General features: G+C 39.7%; 1 long non-coding RNA gene across 1 annotated transcript in view; it reads right to left on the bottom strand.

The window, feature by feature from the left end:
• Nucleotides 1-14,782: 14,782 nt before the first annotated feature.
• The window catches only part of LOC116456171 (uncharacterized), a 22,641-nt gene continuing 17,006 nt past the window's right edge, over nucleotides 14,783-20,417 (bottom strand). The window contains exon 4 of the long non-coding RNA XR_004244555.2: nucleotides 14,783-15,019. This is a non-coding gene — a long non-coding RNA (uncharacterized LOC116456171). The remainder of the gene's footprint in view (nucleotides 15,020-20,417) is intronic.

The following is a 20,417-nucleotide window of genomic DNA, read 5'->3' as shown; positions in this document are numbered from 1 at the left end:
CAGTGGAAAATAGATGATGGGAGTTTTGATTGCTGTGATCTTCATTGACTTTGGGGTGTCTAAACTTCTAGAGGAATGTCCTAAGGTTAGAGATTTAGAATAGAGTAGAATGCAACATGAGTTTGCATAATGTTCTTCATAGAAGCTGTGTCACAAAAATGCTTCAGCTATAAGCAGAGAGCAAATGGAGAATGCATTATAGAAGGCAGCTTGATTGAAGCATTTACAGAAAGTGGATGCTGCAGGGAGCAATGGAGAGACCTGAACAAAGGAGAAAGATGTGCTCCCTGAGATTTTTTCTTTTCCCATTGGGAAAATAAATTATTGACAGTTAGCAGCCCCTAAGTGAGCAGAGAGGGAGAAAGGGAAATTCTAATGGCTGGTTGGGGTTTGGATGGCTGGTAAATATGGTGAAGGGGTGGGGCTCTGATCCAGCACCTAAGGACATCCTGGCTTGGGGCTAAGATCTTCCCAACTACTGTGCTACAGGGAGACCCAGGTATTCATGTCAGGCTCTAGGAAGGGATATGGCAGCTTTGAACAAGAACCCCATTTCCTCTGACCACGTTTGTGCCAGGCATTGAAATGATCCTTTTACTTACATTATCTCATTTAATCCTCAGAACAAATATATGGGGGTAGATTATTTTAGTCCATTTCTACAGGAGAGAAAACTAAAGATCTGAGAGATTCATTCATTTATTCAACAAAAAATAATAATTATAATAACAGTTAACATTTATTGGGTACATGCTATGTGCCAGATACTGTTGGAAATACTTACATGAATTATTTCATTTCAATCTTCATAACAACCCCAATGAAATAATCACCATTTGTATAACCACTTTACAGATGAAGAAGCTAAGCAGAAAATGTTTAAGTAACTCACCTCAGTTCCCATGGTAAATGTCAGCCAGAGTTCAAATCCAGACCGTCTGACTCCAATTCCAAGACCTTACTATGACATAGCTTGAGTGTCAGTCATGCTCCCAGAACTACACTGGGCACTGGGGACAAAGCATAAACAAGGCAGACAGGATCCCTCCCTTCATGAAATGTGATTGTCAGTGCCAGAGAGGTTAAGTGAGTTGTCTGGGGTCAGGCAGATATTCAGGGTTTGAACTGAGATGTCTCAAAAAAGCCACATCTTACAAGACAGCTACCTCTCTGCCTCTAATATTCCGCGCACTTCTGATGGGGATGCTAAGCCCTCAGAGCTCCCGGCAGCCTTCCTTACTTTCCTAGTCTTTGCTCTGCCATTTTGCACTGTGTTTTCATCTTCCTTCTGCTTGTGCCTTTGACTTTTTCTCATTTTCCGTAACTGAATGCAGCAAACCTAAAGCTCCTGGAGAGCTGTGTAGGACTTCTTAGGGGGAAGAGATGCATTGCAGTTTTTTTTTTTTTTTTCCCCTCTGTAGCCTGAGGCACTTTGGAGCATACAAACTTCCCGCACTGGGTCCAGCTCTGACATTATGACTTTAGGTGTGTGAAGCGGGTATACCTCAGTCTGAATGAAACAGCCCACTATGCTCAAGATAGCTCCTCTCAACAGTAACCTCCTAGGAGTTAGCTACACTCTTCTAAGGACTTTCACGCTGTCACTCAGTTACTTACTCTTCCAATTGCCATTTATTAAGCTCTTACTACATACCAACCAAACACTGAACTGTAATCACAACGAAGCCATTGATGGTGCCCCCAAGGAGCTCACTTTCTAGAGAGGCTGACACCCTTGATTAATGCCACATTAGAGAGACAGAGAGAGAAAGAGAGAAAACACACTGTGGGATGGTAAAATATAGCTATTATTTATTGAGAGGTTCAGGCAACCTTGGAAATGCATTGCTCAGACCTTCCTTCAAAAAAGACCCCAAGGTAAGAGGCACAGTTAGCTGACAGTCTCCAGCTCCACCTTTGGGGTCCAGGGCATTGTTCACCTTAAGGCCACATTCTCCCTAGTTTGCTCCCAGCCAACAACTGAGGACCTTGGGGAGCTAGAGGTGGGATGTTTCTGCACAATACAGGACTACCCTGTGGGCCCTCTTTGCTATGGAGTTCCCTTGGCCTAGACCTCCACAGAGCTGCACCATACAGTCTGAGACTCCTGCTACCCAATCCTCCACCTCTGCCCTCACCTTCTGAGTTTGTCAGACCTGCATCACGGCCTCCAGGCTCTCACTCCTTACTCCTGCTCCCTCTCCTCTTTATCTATTGCAGGGGCTTCCTCCCATAAATCTCTTGTGCTTCTAACTCTGTCCTGCTGTCTGCTTCTTGGAGGACTTGAACTGACCCAGGGAACATTTGTCAGAAAAGGCTTGACTATGTTGCAGTAACAAGTTAATTTCAAAATCTCAATAGCTTAATACGAAAAGGTTGATATCTCTCATGCTCTATGTTTGATGTTGGTGGGTGGATAGGCCTTGCTTCTCATAGATGCCCAAGCTGACAGGGGCCCAGGCCTATACATGACTTCAAGGCTTGCCGGACAGATATGGAGGAAGAGAGAACCTTTATAGCAGGGTCTGGAAGTGGCTTAAATTACTTCCGCTTGCATCCAGAGCTCAGTGACATGGTCCCAACTGTATTAGTCTGTGACATGCCATCTTCTTTGTGCCCTGGACAAGGCAATATAGCAGGAAACAAGCATAGTATTTGCCTTAAGTGGTAACCATGTGCTAAGCTCTATCTATTCACTGAGTGCTAAGTTGTCGTGTTTTATAAATGGGGCACCTGAGGTGGAGAGAAGCCAAGTATTTTTCCCAAGGTCACAAGATTAGCAAGAGATAAAGAGCCTGAATTTGGAGTCACATATGTCTGACTACAAATCATGCCTTTATCCACTCTGCTATGGGTACAAAAGAAATGACTAAGTGCCAGAGGGTTGTTGGTGGCTGACAGGTCTCTAAATCTAGACTATCCACACCCTAACCTGTCCAGAGTATTTTGAAGCTTCTGTGAAATGTCTGAGGCACAGGAAACAGGTCTGAGATTTATGCCAACTCCATTAGACCAAGTGCCTTCCTTTACTGTTACATGTTCATTTGTGAATAGGAAGATAGCTTTTGAGTGACTCTTCTCCCCACAGCTCCCTATTCTGGGGGCAGGATGAGAATATCTGTTTGGCTTTCACTTCTTTAAGTAAAACAGCCTAAGTGTCAAAAAAAAAAAATTGTTGAACAAGTTTGGGGATTTTTTTTTTTTGGTCTTTTTTGATTGTGTTTAATAGTTTTGAAGAGTGCTACAAAATAATGTGGCTGTTGAAAGAAATGCTTTTTGCCCAGTTTCTTTCTGGCCACGGTTTTGAGAAAAGAAAACTATAAATAGCTGACAATAAAAGAAAATTGCTGCTGTGATCTGAGAAGAAAGAAAGGGAAATACAAAAGGACCGCCCTGAGAGGTTTTCAAATAAAAATTATGGTTCCCCTCCCAGGGCCTAAGATTGCTACTTCTTGGAAGACAGAAAGAAAGGGTGAGGATGTGCTGGATGTTTCATCTCTCTTGTTTGTTTTCAAAGATGTTTTGACTTAGTTGCTTTTTTTCTACAAACCTCAGAGCTCTTCACATCTATTAAACATTTTAAATGAGCTTAATTTTCTCTAAACACAGGTAATTTACAAATAGAGGTTTATTATTCATAAGGCAGCCATCCAGTTCTTTTATTTCTCTGTCTAAATTTACATGTTTCTCCTTTCTTCTCCCGTTCTTACTTGCCTTGTAGAACAGATATGTTGGGTGGAGGACAAGTAAAAACTAAGGTGGAAGGAAAAATTGGCGCCAGTTTGACTGTTAAACACATAATGCCCTCTTGTTTATTTCTCACCAATAAACCATTTTCAATTTCCTGCCAAAATGTTTGTCATTGATTAAACTTTACATTTTTATTACCTAGAGTTGACTATAATGCTTATGAAAATGGAAGGTGGAAAGAGACAATTTCTCTGCGAGTTGTTATATTTTTCTGTAACCAAAGCCTCACTAAGCAGAACTGTCTCCCTTCCGTTTGAAATGCAGTTCTTATCAACTGGAGGTAATTGGGCCACAGTTCAGATGTGCAGCCACTGTTTTGAATATCATATGGAGCTCTTTTGACTGAGTGTTTTCTGTTTGATATAAAAGTTGGTTTCCAGAGGTTGTCTTAAAATAGTCCGGGAAACTGTGATCTCCAGATTCAATGAAGACAAACTGCTTTTGGTTTTTATGGACCCATTGATATGCATACACACTTCGAATTACATCTATCTTCTGTGCTGGGGACCCTCCCTGCCCCTATGGAAATTGAGCAGGGACTGATCTTAGACTTGAAAGAATTAATAGGTTTCAGTAGAACTGTCTCATGGTGGCAGGTGGGAGTCAGGAAGGGAGAAAAAGTGTGTCTCTGAGATCAAAGTCATCCTGACAATTTGACATGGAGAAAGGAAAAAAAAAAAAAAGGAAGTTGAAAATGAGACAAAGTAAAGTCAGAGAGGAAACTTGCCCAGGGGCATTTCAGACACAGATCTTGTGATATTAACATTTCCTTTATTTTTTAAAAAATGAAATAAATTGCTTCCCAGTGACCCTAAAGGTCATTAGTACCAGCTGCTTTGTACTGCTGAGAGCAAATGAGTGAGGAGAAATGATGTAGGTGAGGACTTGGCAGCAGAATCAGATGAGTGCACGGCTTAGTAAGCCTGAACATTTGCAGCAAGTTCAGAATGATTCAAACTGAGCTGTCCCTAGAATCCAGTTAGGTGTCACCTCTGGGTCCAATTAGAGGGCACACTGGATTAGGAGGCAGAAGACAGGGATGTAACCTTAATTCTGTCCCTAGTTGTATCATTTGTTGTATAACTTTGCATATTTGTGTCTCAGTGTCTTTATCCATAAAGCTAAAGATTTGGACTAGATAATGAATAATCCCTGAGGTTCTAGCTAACTGTAAGATGGAGAGATCTATATGATTAGACTTATAATTTGTTTTTGTTAAGAGGCTGATCAGAGAACGCAAATACTTTATGCATTTTCTCTGTGCTAGGCACTGGTGGTGGGAAGGTTGTGTAAGGAAATAAAGAAACCTCGTTCTTATATGTGAGACAGAACTGTGACTTTTTAAAACCACTGTGTCCCCAGAGCCTGGCACAGTGCCTGACATGCAGAAGTCACTCCAGAGATATCTGTTGGTTGATGAAGACATATTATTTTGTATCTAATTAGAGAGATTAGACATAAAGAAAAGATGCCCAACAATGCAATACTTACAAAATTGGTACCAAATCAGAAGTCACAGTGTAACTGTTAAAGAACTGCTGAGAAGGTGGCTGTCTTTGGGGAGAAAGGGTATGAACATTTTCCATAGAGAAGGGGAGATTTATCCTAAATGGCTAAAAACCAGACATGAAATTCCTTGTGGATCCTGGAGGTAGAAATCAGTTTCAAAGTTTAGACAGACAGATGGCACAAGTCTTGTTTGGCTACTTTCTTACCACAACAGGTATTCAGGGCTTTGCAGCCTTACTTTGTTATACAGAATGGATCGCCGTGAGACTTTGAAGATGTAAGTCTGGGGACTGTAGGCAGAAAGCAGCAAATGTTTTCTATATCAAGATACAGACAGGTTTATTTCTCAGGGCAGATTATGTGAGAGTGATGGACACATTTAGGTCCAGGAGTCTCTCCATTAAGTATCAGTGGAGCTTGGGTCACCTTCTCATGCCCCTTTTCTTCATCTCCTCTCTCCTTTGCTCTGGGCTTGGACATCCCTGTAGGCCAAGCATGGTGCCAGGTGCTAGAGACATAGAAATGAGAAAAAAATACGGTATCTCTCCTGGAGAGGCTAGGTCAGTGGAGGAGGGAGACATGAAATCAGAAAAGCGACAATGCTCTGGGTGCCATAATAGATGTAAATAAATAACTGTTGAGAAAGCTGGGAGCTCCAGGGAACGAAGGGCCTCCGCAAATTGGGAAAGATGTCTGAGTGCCAAACTTGTGCTTAGTGTGGTGAACAAATGCAAAGATGCAGTTGCCATGAGGTGAGTTTGCTGCCTCCCTGCCTGGAATCTGAGGTACGCTGCTTTGAGATGCCTCTGCAGTGTGCAAACAAACACTGCATGTCATTAGCATGGGGAAGAAAAAGAGTCCATGCTTTTTCTTTGTAAAGGGACCTTATTAGTTTTCTATTTTGCTATTGTAACCAATTACCACAGATGTAGTGTTTTAAAACAACACAGATGTATTCTTGTGTAGTTCTGGAGGTCAGAAGTCCCCAAATCAAGGTTATCAGAGGGCTGTACTCCTCCAGGCGGCTCTAGGGAGAATCCATTTCCTGCCTTTTCTGGCTTCTGAAGGCTGCCTGCTTTCCTTGACTCACGGTTTCCTTCGTCTATCTTCAAAGCCAGCAGTGTAGCATCTTCCAGTCTTTCTGTGTCTCTGACCCACCTGCCTTCCTCTTATAAGGACCCTTGGGATTACATTGGGTCCACCTGATAATATATGAGAATTGCCCCATCTTGGGATTCTTAATGCAATCATATCTGCAAAGTTTCTTTCGCCATATAAGGTAATATATTCATCGGTTTGGGGCATTAGGGCATGGACATCTTGGGGGGGCCATTTTTCAGCTACCACAGTACCCAAGTATTCTCCTGAGAGCTGGCTTCTGCTTCCTCTCTCCTCTCCCTGATTTCTCAGTTACACTATCTGGATCTATCCACAGAAAATGTGGAATGGAAGCATAGCTCAATGGGTTCTGGATTCAACTGCTAGTGCAAAAATGGACAACTGAGCCTTTCAGAGCCTCAGCTTCCTTATCTGTAAGGTAGCAATAATAAAGGTAATTATTCATAGGACTCTGGTGAGGAGTGAATGAGGTGCCATATATAGTATATATTTTTTTGGTTCAGGAGTCTTGCAATGTAGAATGTGTTCAATTAATGTTGGTTATTATTTTTGTTATAATTATTAGGAAGCAGGGAAAGGATATAGACAGAGAAGAAGAAGGTCTCCCCAAAACCTGAACTGTACTTAGAACTCAGCTTCATCTTGGTTTGGTTTCATAAAAGCCAATTCCCACTAACTCCTTCCCTCATCATCCTAGGTATAGAAAGTCAACTTCTTCAGGTTGTCATCACCCCATCCTGCACTCCCAGTCGAGCTTCGGGAACCTACAAAAGAAAGGGTCACTTTAAGGCTTTCAGTGTTGTGGGAATTTTAATGCTAGATGCTCTTTGGAAGCATCCCTACATTTATCTTCTGATTTTAGCCTGATATTATGGAGAAAACAGTCTCGTTAATTTATTCACTCCAATATGTGCCTATCTGATAGTTCAGCAACCCTTTATCTTTTTATAAATGTTTGTCATTAAACTAATAAAATCTCTGAATGGTGAGATTTCAAGAGGAATAACAAAGAGAGACAAACATAATCTGGAAATGTAGAGGAAAACATATTTCGGCAATGTATCTGCCTGGTAATTAGGTATGTTTTTGCCTAAGGGTGCAGCTCCGGCAGTTGGTTCCTCTGAACTATTCTTGCTTTTTCAACTTCTTCATTCCTCCAATTTTGTGAACCTACATTTTCTCTATTTCAGTTTTGTCAAAGTGGTTCCAAAGCTGAGCGAAAACTGGGAGGAATGGGTTATTTAGCACCTGGGATTGGAGTGGTGGTGGGTGTCTCTTTGTAAGAATATTGTAGATCCTGAGTTTGTAAGTAAAGGGCTTGCCTCTTCTGCAGTTTGCTTCCTGTTTATTTTCCTCTGCTTTAACTGAAGATGTTTTAAATTCTGCTCAGTTATTAAATATCCCATATCTCAGGATCACACTAGCAGCTATAACTTCAAAAATTTTATTAATTTTTTTAAGCTATCTTTCTGCAAATGAAATGTTACAGTAATCTTCAGGCACCAGGTTTGATAAGCCCAATAAGGACATGGAATTTGCACCAGTAGCTGTAGCAAATGACTAGGAAGCACATGGAGTTTTAAACTCTAAAGAATCTCTCAGAGGAGAGGAGATAGTACATTTATTGATGGTGCAAGGTGTTAGTTGGAAAGGCCTAAGAATCCCGAATCCCATTCAACAGTGAAGAGACCTTGCCAGCTCCTAACAGATATGACTTGCTTTGGAGTCATAGGGGGTCCTTCCTAAAGGGTATAATCAGAGTTTGCATCAGAACTTTCATTGATGCACAGTTTTATCTGTAGCAGAGAATTTTGATGCCCTCTTTTACATGGATATCTGAGAATGCCTTAAAAATATTAACTGATGGTTCTCCTAGCGGTCTAAGATGATAGTAAAAGTTATCATTGTGCTGGGTGTGGTGGCTCATGCCTGTAATGCCAGCACTTTTGGAGGCTGAGGTGGGCAGACGGCTTGAGCCCAGGAGTTCCAGACCAGCCTGGGAAACCTGGTGAAATCCCATCTCTACAAAAAATACAAAAGATTAGCCAAGTATAGTGGCATGTGCCTGTAGCCCCAGCTACGTGGGAGGCTGAGACAGAAGGATCACCTGGGCTGGGGATGTTAAGGCTGCAGTGAGCCCTGATTGTGCCACTGCACTCCAGCTCAGGCGACAAAGTGAGACCCTGTCTCAAAAAACAAAACAAAAACACACAAAAAAACAAACAAAAAAATTGGTTGAGCATCTATGGCCAAGTGCTTTTAATGCATTTTCTCTACTCCTCCACTAAGCTCTATAAGAGGTGGATTAGGACTCTTACAGCTAAGGAAAGCAGCACTCAAGATGGTTAAATAATTTGTCCAAAGTCACATGATACTAAGCTATAGAACTGGGATTTCTGGAAAATTTGGCTGCAGAGTTGTTAGTGGCGGAGGACTGCATTAATGCTCTCTACTTTTGGAAGATAAAGGGTAGATAAAATTTTGGAACAAGTAATTTGAAAAACTACTCATTTAGTTAAAAACAAAGTAAAATAAAACCAAACTCCACTTAAGTACATTAATAATGATATGATACATTATATAGTATAGTACTTTTAAAACCGTAGTTTGCAACCAGATGGCAAATCATGAAATTTACTTAGCGTATCACAAACACTTTAATTTTAGGGAAAAAGGATAATATAAAATAGAAGAGCAAATACCAGAGAGTAACATATGGCATAGAATGAGTGGCTTCTGAAAACATATGTGTATATGTCTGTGTATATGTTTATTGGGGCAAAAGGGAAAATGTACTATTTTACCATGAGTTGTGGTGAAAACAGTATGAAAAACACATAAGGGATTTCCTTAATAACACTGACCCTCATCTATCCATTTTTTAGAAAGATCCCAGTCTTTGCTTTTTGAAGTTACCATTGCCAATAAAACAACCCTCCCCGCGTGTGATGTGACGCAGTAGTCTGAAGCAAAGTCCACTTTCACAGGAAACCTGAGGGTCAGAGAATTGCTTGAAAAGGACTAAACAGTCGTGAGCAGCTGCCTATTGGGTTAATAGATGTAAACACTTGGCTCCTAGGATGATTCATTGAGGAAACCTTTTGATTTTCATTGTCTTTGTCTTGGTTATTTGGTTTAATTTTGGTTACGTTGTACTTATATGAGTGATGTAGTTTGGATGTTTGTCTCCACCCAAATCTCATGTTGAATTGTAATCCTCAGTGTTGGAGGTGGGGCCTGGTGGAAGGTGTTTGGATCACAGGGGCTGATCTCTCATGGCTTGATGCGGTCTTTGCAGCAGTGAGTTCTCAGGAGATCTGGTCATTTAAAAATGTGTGGCATCCCACCCCCCAACTGCTACCCCTTGTTCCTGCTTTCACCATGTGCCATGCCAACTCCGTCTTTGCCTTCCATCATGATTGTGAGCTTCCTGAGACCTTATCAGAAGCAGAGCAGATGGCTGGTACCATGCTTCCCACACAGCCTGCAGAACTGTAAGCCAATTAAACCTCTTTTGTGTATACATTACCCAGTTCAGGTATTTCTTTATACCAGTTCAAAAACGACCTAATACAATGAGCATACTTATGTAAGACTTCATTTATTTGAAGAAGTACGATACAAATTAAATACATCAAATACACAGATGTCAATGTATCTCTAATTCGTTTGATGTTTACTGAGTACCTGTTTTTGCCTGCCACTATGCTAAATGTGAGAAATGGAAAAAAGGGTACCCCATGATCGATGTTTTGGATGAGTTTATATGTTTATAGAAGAGGTACATACATAAAGAAATAATAACACAAAAAATGTGGTGCACACTCTGGTGGATGCAAGTTTGGAAGGACACCAACAACCTAGCTGTGTGAGCATGTATGATACGTGTGTTGTGGGTGGAGGTGGGAGAGGGGGCAAATGTTTAGCTATAGAAGCCTTCTGGTAGGAGGTGATGGCTGGGGCTCATACAGTGCAGACGTTCTCAAACTGTAGAATGCATCAAAATGTCTGGAGTGCTTTTTAAAACACGCTGCTGGGCCCTACCTAGAGTGTCTGATTCTGTAGATCTGAGATAAGGCCTGAAAATTTGCTTTTCTAACAAGTTTCCAGGTGGTGCTGTACTGTTAGTCTGGGGACCATACTTTGAGGACCACTTTCAAAACGATTTTAGCTGCAGATACTTCGTTTTTTCATGTGAAGTCTTATATGGAATATTTAAGTATAAAACAGAGAAAATGGAGATGGTTGGAAGGAACCCTCAGGCTCTCTCTGGCCAATGCTCTTCCATGGTGCTGGCTCCTAAAACCCGTTTATGGAATTCCATTTTTATGAAAATCACAAATCTAGAGAAAAATCTAGTTCTACAATTTTGCAGTTTTCTCTTTGTTTCCTCTCCCAGTTCCTCTCCCCCACCCCCACTGAGTTGAACAAGTTGTTTGAAAAAGAAGCTGTTAGAGTGATTTTAAAAGAGCCCGGTAGATCAGTAGGCAAAAGTTTTGGCAAAGAATATGTAGATTTCAGTTTTGATTTTTGCTTTTTTTTTTTTTTTTAAATTAATGTGTATGTTCTTGGACATTTTCTTCCAAAACTTTGCTTTTTGATCCTTTATTTAGAAAAGTTGTGGCATTTGTTTACAAAATCTATAGATATTAGCACCCCATCATAATCTTCTGAAGACTGCTTTAACTCCTCATTAGTAAATACCAGCGTGAGAAAAATGCTTTGGGTAAAAAACATAGCACAGCTTGAAAACTCTTTCTTTGAGGATCACTTAAAGTTAGTCCACAGGAAGGCGTGGTCTATTTGATGCCTAAAGTCTTGATGTAAATGGAAAAAAATGATTAATTATCCAGATATCCAGAATGTTAGAAAAGGTTTAATAATTAATTGAGGTGTTCATTGTCCAACCAGACGTTTTGCATCACAGAGCAAATGTAGTTCATTTTTTAAAGTGGAGAACTGGCTGTAGTATAAACCTTTGTGTCCTTATTAACGATCTGTAACTGTAATCACCAAATAACCTTTCACTGTCTTCATTTTCATCATTGGTTGAAATGAAGACTCTACTGCAGAGAAAAAAGACAGATGCTTTCTACATTGGGGAAAAAAACTCAAACTCTTGATAGCTTGCTTTGGGATAATTTCAAGTTTGGCTTAATTAGAATATTTATGTTGTCTTGGTGTAGACATTGTTATATTTATCAAAAATTAAGGGTTTGCAAAAGCCTGGAGTTTTAACTAAGTTTTAATAAATACTTGGAAGCTTGGATGCTTAGCTGAAAGTTGTCCAAACTTCTTGTCTGGTTTGGGACTGTGCAAGACTCATCTATTAAGGTACTTGGCACTTTTGCGTGGAATCAAGAAATTCAAAGGTTTGTAGAAATAAAAATTGATTATTAAACAAAACATGATCAGTGTTTTTATGAAATGTCTAGGTCTAGCTTACTTCCACAGAGTTTGAGATGCTTATTATATTCTATTCACTATGTCTGTCTCCGATGGCAACATTAATTCATTTTGAGTTAAGCCTGGGGCCCGATCATTTTTAATTTTACAGTTTCACCAAGTTATTATTTATACAAGATATAAAAATGATGGGACCAGGTCACTACCCTTTGCTAATTTGCATCTGTTTTTCATTTTCTAAAATCAACTGGTGACATTGGCGAGGGAGTGGTGGTTAGCGTGTTCTAATGTTTATAGAAGCCACTGTTCAATTTTATTTCTCTAGAAGAGGGGGCACTTATGCCACAGAGACATCTATGAGAGATTCATCAGTGGTCATTGATTTAGAAAAGCACTCACTTACTCTTTTGGAGTTAACAGAGATGTGTGGAAACCTAACACATCTGGAAGAACATCAATCCTTACAATTAGTCAACATCTGGGAATGTAACCACTCAGGGTTGACAAGACTGGTGATTAAATGTGATGGAAGTTCACCATCCATAGACAAGTACAGAGTAACTGGCTGTGAATTGTGAGAACATATATGCATCTTGCATGCTATAATGAGCCATTAGCACCCAGCTTGCTTGAGTTGGAAAGCCATCAGAACACTGAGGTATGTATGGCGACATTTTCAAAGCTTTTCCAATTTGTTTTTCTTTCAGAGCAATGTATAAAGCCACACTATGAATTCAGACAGAGCTAAACATAAAGTCTAGCCTCTCTTGCATCCTCACTCCTTATCCTTCATGTTTCAACTTGCCATTTTCATTTTCTGGTGCCATGCTCATTCTCGATCCATTTTCTTTTGTGTTTGAGTGTCAAATACCAACATTGCTGCTACTTCTGGGTCTTTCCTCAGATGCATTTTATCACCCTTAGGGCAATTTCAGATGCCTCTTAACATTAGCCAATATTCATATTTTATTCTGTTTTAAACATATAAAATAATTCACGTTATTAGGTAACCATTTAATTACCTTTTAGCAGAACACAGGCTGAACAATAATGAAAATGATTTAACAGCTTCTCTCTCTTCTGTGATTTTAAAACACCATTATTTTACCCTTTTCTTTCTGTTATTTCCCCTTTAAGTTTCTCTCTAGGATTTTTGTAGCTCAAAAGATCAGCACAAAACCACATAAGAGACATGCTGTTTTGACTTTTATCTTTTCTCATTTTTTTCCTTGCTGGAACAAGAAAATCAGTGCCTTGTGGCTAAATGAGAAAGAAGTCCAACTTTCTTATTGAAGCTGAATTTGCTCCAGTAGAAGAAGCGGTTTTGTTGTCCGCAGTTAATGGCTAAAGACAGGAGGTTCACAAAAGTTATTCCCACCACTTCGTGTTCAACAGAATCTTACAAAATGCTACAAATGTTTCAAAATGAAGGAAGTAAAATCGTGAAAAACCTTAACTGTGTTCTCAGTAAGCACATTCTAAAGCGCATCCTTGTGGAAAGTTTCCATGGAACAAACTCTCAACTTCATTGAAATAATAGAATTCGTGGTCCTATCTGTTGTGCCTTTAAAATCAGGTGTCCCCACCAGCTGGTAGACGAAGAACCTCACTGAGAATGAAAAATTTCATAAAGCTTTCAGAAGTTGCTGACCCCTGATTTAATCACGATTATCAAGCGTTTAGGAAGAATAGAGAGAAAAGATCTTTGAACTAGTGCGAGGTATTGAGTTAAAACTCCAGGAAAAAGTGGTGAATACTTTGATTAACAGAACCTGGAGTCTCATTCTCTAATTGAGATATACCTTTTGGAATGGGAGAAAAGCACTGAACCACAAATGGGATGAATGTAGTAGGCCTAATTCTCTAGTTCTTTCTTTTGCTCTCTTTTCCTTTTTGCCTTTCTGCTTTTTCCTTCTTGTTCCAATTTTCTCCTTATTATTTCCCACAACATTTTAGACTTGTGTTCATCTCATTCATATATATATGAATTCTTTGAGAATGAGGTTGGAAGAAGACTTCTGCATATAAAAACAAAGTTTTTGTCGGTCAATTTAAATAGTTTGTATGACTAGCGGCAATGAAGAAAGACACATATTCATGTCAACACTCTTTCCTAGTGCCACTTCAATGACTGAAGAGTCTGCAATCAATTATGTGATAAAACATTTTCTAATTGATGGCCATCTGTGTATGTTAGTCTATCATAATAGATTAGCTCTTAACAAGATAAAACCATCATGTGGAACTCTCTGCCTGCCAAAAACAGGCTTCTGCCAAACCATCTGATCGATATTATAGAATTTTCAGGCATTTATACTCTGAAAAGTGACTGTAGAAAAACAGAAGCTTTATACTCAGCATATTTGCCCTCTCTCTCCCTTGCTTTGAGTCACATCTGCTGATTTCATGGTTTGACACTTTTTTTAAAAAGAAATTCTTGTTAGCTCAGTTGAGCTTGTTGGATCCCATCCAGCCTCCCAACCTTACACACTAAATCAACAAAGTTCAGATCAGGCTCTCTGTTAAGCAGGAAGAAAGAAATAAGCAGAGAGGAGCATGGAAACATTGTACTGAACTCTGGTAGACTTGCAGAATAATTGCACTAAATTGACCCCTCACACTTTGAACCCAGCAAGCTTGTGTGGTATTCATAGTCATATTGTGGTAAGTGCAGTATTGAACTGGACTTGGTTCAGACCATACCTCTAACTACTTCTAGGATGGCAAGTGAGTCACAGAACATCTCTGTTCCTCAGGTTTTTACAAAATATAAAAGATGGATTGTGAAGTTTTTGAGGACACATTTCAGCTTTGTATTTTGAAAATCTCAGATGACATCCTTTGAGAACCTTTTTTGATTCTAAACTTGGTAGCATTGCATTTAATTTCCTAGATTCCATGTTCTGGTTATCTATTATGTAACAAACCACCCCAAAATTTTGTGGCTTAAAACATTAACAGCACATACTTTGCGTACAAATCTGCAATTTGGGCAGGAACCTGAGGACAGTCATCTCTACTCCAGTCAGCATTACCTAAGACAGCTTGAAGGCTGGAGGCTGGAATTATCTGAAGGCTTGTTCACTCTCACACTTGGTGGTTCGTGCTTGCTGCTTAGCTGAAACCTTAGCTGGGTTTTAGCCAGTGTTCCTATTGGCTGGTATATCTAAATGTCGCATTTTTGTGTGTTCTGAGCGTCCTTACAACATGGTGGCTGGGTTCCCAGAAGAAGCATCTAGATAAAGAAAGTTAGGAGAAAGTTGTATTGCTTTTTATGAGCTAGTCTTGAAAGTCATGCAGAGTCCTTCCTACCACATAGTGTTTGTCCAGGAAGTCACAGAGGTCTGCCCAGATCAGCAGAAAAGGAAACAGACTCCCCTCTTGATAGGGGTTGGCAAGGTGCTGGAAGAGCAAATGAGACTGGAAATATTGCCATGGCCATTTTTGGAAAACATGATCTGTTACATTCTGCTTATATACAGTCATAAGCCATATAATAATGCTTGGGTCAATGACAGACTGCATATACAGTGGTGGACCTGTGTGATTATAATGGAGCTGAAAAATTCCTATCACCTGGTGGTGATGTAGCCATCTTAACGTTGTAGTGCAACACATTAGTCATGTGTTTGTGGTGACGCCACTGTGCACAAACCTACTATGCTGCCAGTCATACAAAAGTGTACAGTAATGTCCTAGGCCTTCACATTCACTCACCGCTGACTCACTGACTCACCCAGAGCAACTTCTAGTTGTATAAGCTTCCTTCATGGTAAATGCCCTAGACAGGCATTCCATTTTTAATCTTTTTTTGCCATATTTTTACTGCACCTTTTCTATGTTTAGATAGATTTAGATACACCAATACTTACCATTTTGTTACAATTGCCTACAGCATTCAGTAAAGTAACATGCTATACAGGTTTGTAGTCTAGGAGCAATAGGCTAGACCATATAGCCTAGATGTGTAGTAGGCTATCCAATTTAGGCTTGTGTAAGTACACACTATGATGTTTGCACAACGATGAAATCACCTGACACAGTCCTTAGAATTTATCCCCATCAGTCACTAAGTTATATATGACTGTATTTGAATAAAACTACTATCGCTGCTTTCTCATCAAAAATTTAAAAAGAAAAAAGTGACTCTATATTCTAAAGTCCCCGCTTGTGTCCCAATGTGCCTTCTCTCATTTAATCCTCATTTTTACAAATAAGGAAACTGAAGCAGGAGGCGCTCAAGTAACTTACATAAGCCCTCATAGCAGTCAAGTGCATAATGGAAAGGTGACCTTGAGAATCAAGCTCACCTAGTTTCAAAGCCCATGCTGCTTCTGCTACCCCACACTGCCTCACTCATAAAACTCTTGTTCTCATGTCTCAGCTTTATTTTTTTTGCTGAAAGAGTGTAGAATTCAGATGAGATTTTAGGTGGGACTTATGAAGGAGGAGAGTTGCCAGATATTTCAACAACGGAAGCAACCCTATATCTAAAATTTGATTTTGCACAAGAATTGACTGCTAATATCCTTTTTTTTTTCTTTCACTGGAGAAGGCAAAGCAAGACGGTGGTCTGGCTGCTTACTGGTACAGTAAGGATTGGAGAGAATAGTGAAATGTGTTTCTGATTCATAGCTGATGATTTATAGGACCATAATGTGAGTACAAAATTATACACGAGTGTTCAACAAGGGCTAATGATGAATGAGTACATAAAGTGTCTTCAGAGTCAGATATAGGACATGGAAGAGTAGACCAAAGCTGGCCAGTAGCCTGGACTAGAAAGGAGTCTTTTGTGTACATTGGCCAGACCCATGTAAGGGAATGGAGCAGGAATTGCTTGTCCCTGGATTAGGTTCTTCTATTGAACTCGTGTGTCAGGCACGTGCCCAAGATTGTCAGCAATTTTAAACAGAGGACTTGGCAAAGACCCTCTGCCTACACAGGGTAACACTTTTGACAATTGCTTACCTCGTTCATGCAGGAAAAGCAAAAACCAAAATCAACAACAATAACAGAACAAAAACCGGCTTACTTGATCCAAGAATTTTTTCATCTATTTGCCATTGAATTGACCCCACCAACAGTGTTACGGTATCATATGAACAGTCTTCTGAAATTGACCCTCCCCCGTTTCTTTTTCCTTGCATATTAGCTATAGATAAATCTATGGTCTTTAGGAAATTTATTATAAGAATTTTTGGGCCAGGCACGGTGGCTCATGCCTGTAATCCCAGCACTTTGGGAGGCCAAGGCGGGCGGATCACAAGGTCAGGAGTTTGAGACCAGCCTGGCCAATATGGTGAAACCCAGTTTCTACTAAAAAATACAAAAACTAGTCGGGCGTGGTGGCACGCGCCTATAGTCACAGGTACTCAGGAACCTGAGGCAGGAGAATCACTTGAACCCAGGAGGCGGAGGTTGCAGTGAGCCAAGATCGTGCCACTGCACTCTGGCCTGGGTGACAGAGTGAGACTGTGTCTAAAAAAAAAAAAAAAAAAAAAAAAAAAAAAATTAAATAAATAAATAAATTGTTTTTGTAACAATAGGTTGTCTGTTAAAAACCCTTATGAGTTCAGTTGACAAAACGTTTTGCTTTGCTAGAAACATCAGCACACTCCTCAAACGCAAATGGTCTCCTGAAGACAATTTGTGAGTCTTAATTGTGGAATTTTCTTTTTTTTTTACCATGTGCTTGCAGCAATAACAACTGCTTCATAGCTCAACATCTGGAAGCACATTTGGCTTCATTGTTAGAAAATAAATTAGCATCCCTGTTCATAAGTAAGAGACTGACCTTACACTGGACAGTGGGGACTGTGTCTCTGGTTGACAGACCAGTCATCCTTGACAACAAGGAAAAAGCTGAAATGCATCTAATTTCTGGCATTCGTGTACATCTCTCAGAACACCCTGAGTCTACTCACTATAAAATGGACTTTTGCCCTAGGACATGGAGCAAAAGATGACACTAATTGGAAATTGGCATCCTGGAAAACATTGTCAGAGTCATCTCCTCCAGGAAGATAACCATTATCTTGTGCCAGCACTGAACTGTGGGCTCCAAGGACTTGCCCGTGTCTGCTCACACCTGTTCCAACACGGATGCCAATAAATGGGGGGTCAGGAGGAAATTAGACACACAGAAAAGCCACCAGAAGCCAGACGGCCCTTTGAAAGTCTTTTGGAATTGTAATAGATTGGACAAATAGGGGATGACCTATGTAGGTGTATTTGGCTGTGGTCATGACCATTGAGAATCCTGTATCAATAACTAATCTGAACAAACTGAACTGTAAAAGAAAAAAAGATTTTTATGGAGCCAGAAATAGATACTATGAAAGAGACAGGATTTAAATAACCAATATGTTTTTAAAAATATTGCAGCCTTTTCTTTTTAAATTAGGTGTGATAAACAAATATGGAGATTGAAATATGCATATGTATTTGCATTAGTATAAATAGATTTATACCCACTAGTATCTTGTGCCATCTCATGAATTTGGGCAGATTGTAAGTCAAATCATGTCCCAAGAAACATAAATTATGCACACATATAAAATGGAGAACATCACAATTAGCATAAAAGAGGATGTTAATTCTGTTAAGCACCAGTAATATAAAGTGATTACACTTTGTGATCACACTTTTCTTATTTTATCTCCCTACCTTACTCTCATAAAGGGTTCCCAAAACTTTTAATTTTATGACTCCATAAGATGCAGAAGTGAGAAACAGATATAGATGACTGTTGGGTAGACAGCAGAGATGCTGCTTCTTTTTCACTATGGTATGTTAATTCTTTTTCCTACTATTTAAGTAGTTAAACAAATGTTTAAGTTCAGAGACTGTGCACTGAGCATTTGGGATACTAAGTATACAGGCCACTGTTGACTGTTTATCAGATTATTGTACCACTCTCTTCGCCAAGGGTCTTGCTTCTGGTCTCACCGCTTCATCATTACACCTCCTCCTAATTCGTTCTTTGCATTACAGTTTGTTATATTTAAAAAATGCAAATTCTATTATGTTACTTGCATGAATAAAACTCTTTATTGGTTCTCAATTGGTCTCAGGATACAGTGTTATCTCCTTGTCAGAGTACCTGAGATTCTTGTGAGAGGGCTTTGGCTTGCCCTCCATCCTCACCTTGGGCCACACTCAGCATCCCTCTGATTTGATGTCACAGTTAAACAGAACTACTTGCAATTACCTGAAAGCATCACGTGGTTTCTTATCTCTAGGTCTTTGGAAAAGGTATTACCCCAACCTGGGCTGCCTTCTGCCCCTCTTTGTGTAGTTAATGCTTACTCATCTTTCCTGTCTCAACCGAGATACCATTTCCTTTGGGAAGTCTTCCATTACTTTCTTCCTACATTGCTTCAGCTCACATTGGCTTAATCAAGTACCATCTCTTGGTAAATAAAATGATATATTTCACAATTCACTAGAACATGTATCATACCTTTATATCTTTCTCAGTTAAGTTTTAGATTAAAATATAATAAATCTATGTGCCTCTCCTTATTTGTTTTGTCAGTGTTTGTGCACACACCACCAGTATTTTATCATAGCTTTGTGCAAATTGTCATATTTATTTGGCACTTACTATAGACAAGAACAGCTTTTCATCATCATCATCATTTAATCGTTAAAACAATTCTTTGAACTAGGTATTATCACTGTCATTGCATTTTCAGCTACATTTAATTAATTGTCCCAGTATTATAGAAATGGCAGAAGTAACATCAGAGCCTACTCTCTCATAATACAGTATTATAAGTTTCTTCTCTCAAATTTAAGATTTAACTTTTTTAAAAAAATTATTATTATACTTTAGGTTTTAGGGTGCATGTGCACAATGTGCAGGTTTGTTACATATGTATCCATGTGCCATGTTGTTTTGCTGCACCCATTAACTCGTCATTTAGCATTAGGTATATCTCCTAATGCTGTCCCCACCCCCCCCACCCCCCACCCCACAACAGTACCCGGAATGTGATGTTCCCCTTCCTGTGTCCATGAGTTCTCATTGTTCAATTCCCACCTATGAGTGAGAACATGCGGTGTTTGGTTTTTTGTCCTTGCGATAGTTTACTGAGAATGATGGTTTCCAGTTTCATCCATGTCCCTACAAAGGACATGAACTCATCATTTTTTATGGCTGCATAGTATTCTATGGTGTATATGTGCCACATTTTCTTAATCCAGTCTATCGTTGTTGGACATTTGGGTTGGTTCCAACTCTTTGCTATTGTGAATAGTGCCGCAATAAACATACGTGTGCATGTGTCTTTATAGCAGCATGATTTATAGTCCTTTGGGTATATACCCAGTAATGGGATGGCTGGGTCAAATGGTATTTCTAGTTCTAGATCCCTGAGGAATCGCCACACGGACTTCCACAATGGTTGAACTAGTTTACAGTCCCACCAACAGTGTAAAAGTGTTCCTATTTCTCCACATCCTCTCCAGCACCTGTTGTTTCCTGACTTTTTAATGATGGCCATTCTAACTGGTGTGAGATGGTATCTCACTGTGGTTTTGATTTGTGTTTCTCTGATGGCCAGTGATGATGAGCATTTTTTCATGTGTTTTTTGGCTGCATAAATGTCTTCTTTTGAGAAGTGTCT

Source organism: Hylobates moloch, unplaced genomic scaffold (assembly GCF_009828535.3).
Source record: "Hylobates moloch isolate HMO894 unplaced genomic scaffold, HMol_V3 SCAFFOLD_16, whole genome shotgun sequence".
In the NCBI taxonomy this organism is placed as follows: domain Eukaryota; kingdom Metazoa; phylum Chordata; class Mammalia; order Primates; family Hylobatidae; genus Hylobates; species Hylobates moloch.
This window is presented reverse-complemented; position numbering and strand designations above follow the sequence as displayed.